The following is a 5,800-nucleotide window of genomic DNA, read 5'->3' on the forward strand; positions in this document are numbered from 1 at the left end:
GATCAGCAGACTTATATCTCTGCCATAATGGAGTAATCACACATTTGTTATTGCATAGCAGGTTTCTTTATTTTATTGAATAACATTTGAATTTGTGTTACACTTTTAGAATACAAACTGTTGAGGAACATAGGTTGAAATGAAATTTCACCTGGAGACTACATATTCAAATTACACCCATTAACAACTGTCTTTTTATTTTAAACCATTTTATAGAGTAATAAAGGAGTATTTGTTTATGTAAATTAATTTTTCAGTAAACAATTTGAGTTTACATCAATTGAAATATATTCTGTGGACAATTATTTTATCTTCAGTAGTTGGTATAACATGGGCAAACAGGGCAGTGAGAGATATGTTAGACAAATGGTGCCTTATGCTTCCCATAAATGGGAAAGTGAGATCTAGTAGAATTAGAGCAGATGCCAATAAATTGGGTTGTCACCTCTGTGAGCTCTGTGATCTCATTTGATTTAAGACTTTAAGCTATTTTATTTTTCTGCTATATATGAATCTCAATTGATTGATGTTTTCCATTGAGAAAGAAATAAAAGAAGCAAAAGCAATCATGGGATCTCTGGATCAAGTCATCTTTTGAAAGTAGCCCATGTTCAAATGTAATAAATTGTACTTGGGAATACTTATGTACAGGTTGACCTATGTTAGTTAATGTCTCCTTGTCGTCATTCCTTATTATTATCATTCTTAATATCCATTGAACATTGCTATAAACCAACTTAATAATTTTATAATTTTATGTAAGGTGTCATGGAAACCTATAATTTCGTGTAGTATAGTTAATCAATTAGGTTTTTGGATGTATTTACAATGACTTGAATAGTAGCATGCTTCCTGGCACTGGACAACTGAATCTCAGATATGATGAACATACTTCTTTCATTCAACTAAACTGAACTACTATAGAAGGAGGTAAAATGACTCAAAATATTATTGTCTCTTAAATTTGAATTTTCTTTTATCTATCAAAAGGTGATAGCTAGTTTTCAACATTTTTAAAGGAGATGAAAACAGTGTATCTCTATATACCGATTATTTTTATGTCAATAAATATGCTTTTATATATGCCAATATTTTGTTTTGGTATGCATTTGGGGAGGGTCCCCTTTATGATTCCAAATACTCTGCTTCTTCCTTCCCAGGACATCCAGGCAATTCTCTACACTGAGCTTAAAGAAAATTGCAGGGTCTGGAATGGGCCAGGTCCCAGCCCAGTGGGGAATAAATGTGTTGGGGTATACAGAATAGAGAGAGAAGGCCTTCTCCTAAGATTTTCTTATTTCATCACTTTTAGATTAAGTCCTTCTTTAAGGTTCTTCAATGAAACAGCTCTCTTAGATGACCTTATCTTGTGCACAAATGTTATTCAAGGTGGAATTGTTGCCGAACACTTTATTCTGGGTGAAACAAAGGTGTATATGAACTTTGGGATGTGGGAAGGTATTTTCAGGGTAAATAAAATTCATTGACTAGAATTTAAAGTCCTCTGAATTTATATGAAGAGCCATTCTACTAATTCCAAGTACTTGCTGGGTCAGTTCCAATCAGGAAGAGAGGATGTTTGTAGTTCTGTCATGGACTACCCAACCTTCCCCAGGTAGAGGGTATGAGGTTTCAGAATCCCAAACCAAAGTTAGAGACAGGAAAGCTCTTCTGTTAAAGGAAATCCTTCATTTTGCTATCTGAACATGGTAGACTTCAACCTTAATTAGCAGCATTTCTCCAAATATTGTGTGCTGATGAAATTGACCAGGTAGCTCCCCTAATGCATCTTAACTCTCAGGAGTTAATCTCTAGTTCACCGTTCATTATTGACCTGGAGGTGTAGAAGTGGTGGGATCACGGAAGTACAGGGTGAATGCAGTACTGAACAGTTGGGTTGTTACTAGAGTACCAGTGCCTCAGACATCTTATCCTGTCTTCTACTACCAATAAAAACTAAATAATTTACTTTCTCCATATTTGTTTTTAATACTGTCTGATGATTCATTGAAAGGCAACATGTGATGTTCTGTTTACAAGTGAAGGAAGAGAGAGAATTATATTTTAAGATGTGAGCCATAAATGTGGTAACTGTAGGTCTCAGGTTTTCATAAAAACAGTCTTAGTATCCAAATGATTACATTATTGTTAGACCAGAAGCCTTATCTTTTTACTAAAAGTACATGTTCAATTTGGGATTAGCACAATTTGGGATAGTTACAGAGATGAATTTGTATAAATGTTATATACTGTGCAGGCTAAGCTTTTGAGGGGTAGTTCATGGTTTGTTTCAGCTGAAAGTAGTAATGTAAATTCCCAAATAGCCTGTACTGAAAGAGTTTGCATCTAAGGAATAAAATCTCCCCCTTTTTTCAGTACTTTTTTACTAAACAGCTCTGGCTTTCATGATAATTTTTGAAATGTGCTTGTATTATTTTTGTCTTTGAAATATTTATTTTCAACTCATAAGCCTCTGTTATCGTTTCTATAGAGGATTGTGTGCTAGATTGTTATAATTAGTAGGAAAAATAGAGATAATACATGGGAAATTTGTAATCAGCATCCCTGTTACTGAAAGCAGAGATAAAAAGAGTAAATATCCCATTGTCTCCCAGAAATTCACTTCAATTCATAGTGTTTTCCATGGGGTACAGGCTCTAGAGAAAATATGTGATATTGGTTCCTAGTTTGTCTTGCAGAACAGAAAACTTTCCTACTTGCCATATGATAGTAAAATTCTATTATTTCTATTATACCACTTGAACTAATTTTCATTTTAAAAAAAGAATGTCAAATATGATAAATTTGCAAGGTTAGACACACAGCTTCACAATTTGGAAGAGAAAGACAGTGAATACAATGGAATTCAATAAAATATATTTGCTCATAACTTTGTTTCATACTTGTTTACCTTAAAAATATTTATGTTGGTAGAAACATGTAATAAAAAAAGAGATGATGCCAAAAAAGGAAGCTCTTGACTTTCAGTATTCATAGCTTTGGTTATAGTAACTTCACCTAATATTTTAATCATAAAATTTATTAAAGATAAACTTGTGGTGACACATAGTACTTTGAGAATAGAATTATGCAAAATACAAGAACATTCTGAAGTTGGTATTTGATAGAATGCATTTGTTGAATGATATTTTTGAACAAGGTGCAATGGAAGCAGCAGAAACATGATTCATGTGACTATGATATACAGATCAACAGAACACTTAGTGAAGTATCAAAGAAATTTCAAACATTCTTCATAACATAAACTTGCATTTCCATGTTTTTAACACACACACACACATATGTGTGTGTGTATATATATATATATATATATATATATGTATATATATATAATCAGCATTTTTGTAAATGATGAAGAAATTAGTAAATAGGTTTGTAGTGATGCTGGTCTCTGTGCACATGTGTCTTCATCAGAGAGATATACGGCTCCTTGGTGGTAAGGACTAAGCTTTAGTGTGTCTGAAAACTGGACATTGTAGTGTTGGACTTGGCATCAGTGGCTCATCAATATAATCCTGCTTTCTACTCCCAAGAACAATTTTGCTTCTTTATAACTTTTAATAATATTTTTTATTTTTCATATTTAGAGGGGCACTTTGAATTTAGCTTTAGAGAAATGATAGTTAAAGCAAACAAAGTAATGATAGTTACATTCTTTCATAGACTTCAATTCTAATCAGTTTTATTATATTAAACCTAGCAAACAAAAAAATTAAACTTGAAAAAATATAAACTTTCAATGTTTTACATGGTCTTGGTTTGCTTTTCTATATAAAAGCCTGAGTCAGCAAATTTTAAAACTATATTCTTACAGAAATATTTTATTTTCTACAGGTGAAATTCTACCGCTGGGCCAAAGCCAAATATGTATAGTTATTCCTCTTAGATTGTGAGTAAGTATAAACTCACACATATTGGCACAGCATATACTCAAATTATATTTGCTAAGCCAAATAGTTATCTAGTTTTGATACCACAAGTAGACATAAATTCTAACATTAATCCAGAAGATTACTCCAATAGATAACTGCTTTCAAAGAGAAAAAAATAGGTACTCAAATGTAATCTATGCTTATGCAAATCACTTGAAGGTAAGTACTACACAGCAGGGCTTGACCAACATAAAAGAAATGCACTTTCATTTTTGTGAGGTTTTTCTCTCATGTTTTTTCTGTTTTTCTAACTTTATAAATATTTTGCTTATATATACTGAGTTATATTTGAAATATTTTTATAAAACTTCTAAATTTTAGGCTATGTACACCTCTGTGTATACATATATTTCTTGTCCTTTTCTTTTGGCCACACTTTTCATGTTTGTTTATATTTTCCTATTCTATTTGAGTGTTTTTATCTTACTTTATTTTATTATTAATATTAATAATTATTTAGATACCTTCCAATTTTCTGAGAAAACATGAACAGAGTTCATGAATTTGGGTTGTTGGGGAGATTGGGGGAATCTCAGAATCTAAAAAAGTCAGAAAAGGAAACCATAATCAGAATTATATTGCATTATACTATATATTATGAATACATATTCATATTATATGCATAATACACATACAAACACACACATATTTATACACTTATATATATGTACATACATATTTTGAATTTGATGTCTTTGACTCAAGTAATAATGAACAGTTTGTTTGGTCAAAAGGAATCCTTTGCTGAAATTGAATCCCTACATCACTGGTGCAATCCCTAGAAGTCATACTCTCTATCTTCAGGGTTCTCTCAATGGAAACTCACACCAATATGAGAAAAATTATTTGCTTCATTTTGAGATATAGGGTAAACAGACATATTTCCTTACAGAGATTCATGTTAAAATAAGTTTTGTGGCAATGGATGTGATATTGAAAATTTTTCAGGAATGAAGGCCATAATCTGAGGTCTCTTTGTAGTGTCTGGCTTGTAATAATCAGTCTACTAAGGATTAGTGCATACAGATGAAGTAATTCTGTATAAATACACACAAAAAGTAATGCTCAGTATTATAATTTTATATTTGTGGATATAAGATTCAAGTGAAAAAAAAGCTGGATGGCCTCAGGTGTTTCTAAATTAAGGAATTATCATGGGTAGTTATGCCTAGTATATTATCTAAATTATTTTTCTTCTCTACTTCCTTTAATAGTCTCTATTACTCTCAAGAAAATGCTCTTTTCCAAGAAGTTCTGTGAAGAATGAACAAAGATGGTTTGGGTTTATCGGATAACTAAATGTAATTACAATATATTTGATGATACTGAGACCTCTACTGAGAAAAAATGCTGAGACATTGAGTTACTATTGATTTAAATACCACCATGTTAAAATGTATTTGAATACATTGAAATCATTAACATTTTTAGTGATTATTAAAAATCAAGTCAAGATCATTAAATCTTAACAGCGCATTTAGATGTTATCAATAAAGCCTTTTAGCATTCTAAGGAACCGTGTTTTTTATTATTTAATATTATCGATGTGTATTTTCTTGTCTGTCTTCATGAAATAGTGATATAGGGTCTGTTGAAGTAGGTAGTCTAGTTACTCATACATTTGACTTAAGCGTCTTATCCTTGATGGAGACTTGATGGGCTAAGTGTTCCTCTGAGTTTACATTATTACAAGTGAAAATATAACAAAATATAGTATCCATACTGAGAGGAACATTAAGTGAATGTGTAATGTAAATTTTACAACCATAATAGTTACTGAGAGTTGACCCACTTTTGTAATGATAACACAATTGAGATTCAATAGAGTCTGTTAATAATATGACTAC

This window comes from Apodemus sylvaticus, chromosome 20, assembly GCF_947179515.1.
Source record: "Apodemus sylvaticus chromosome 20, mApoSyl1.1, whole genome shotgun sequence".
Classification (NCBI taxonomy): Eukaryota; Metazoa; Chordata; class Mammalia; order Rodentia; family Muridae; genus Apodemus; species Apodemus sylvaticus.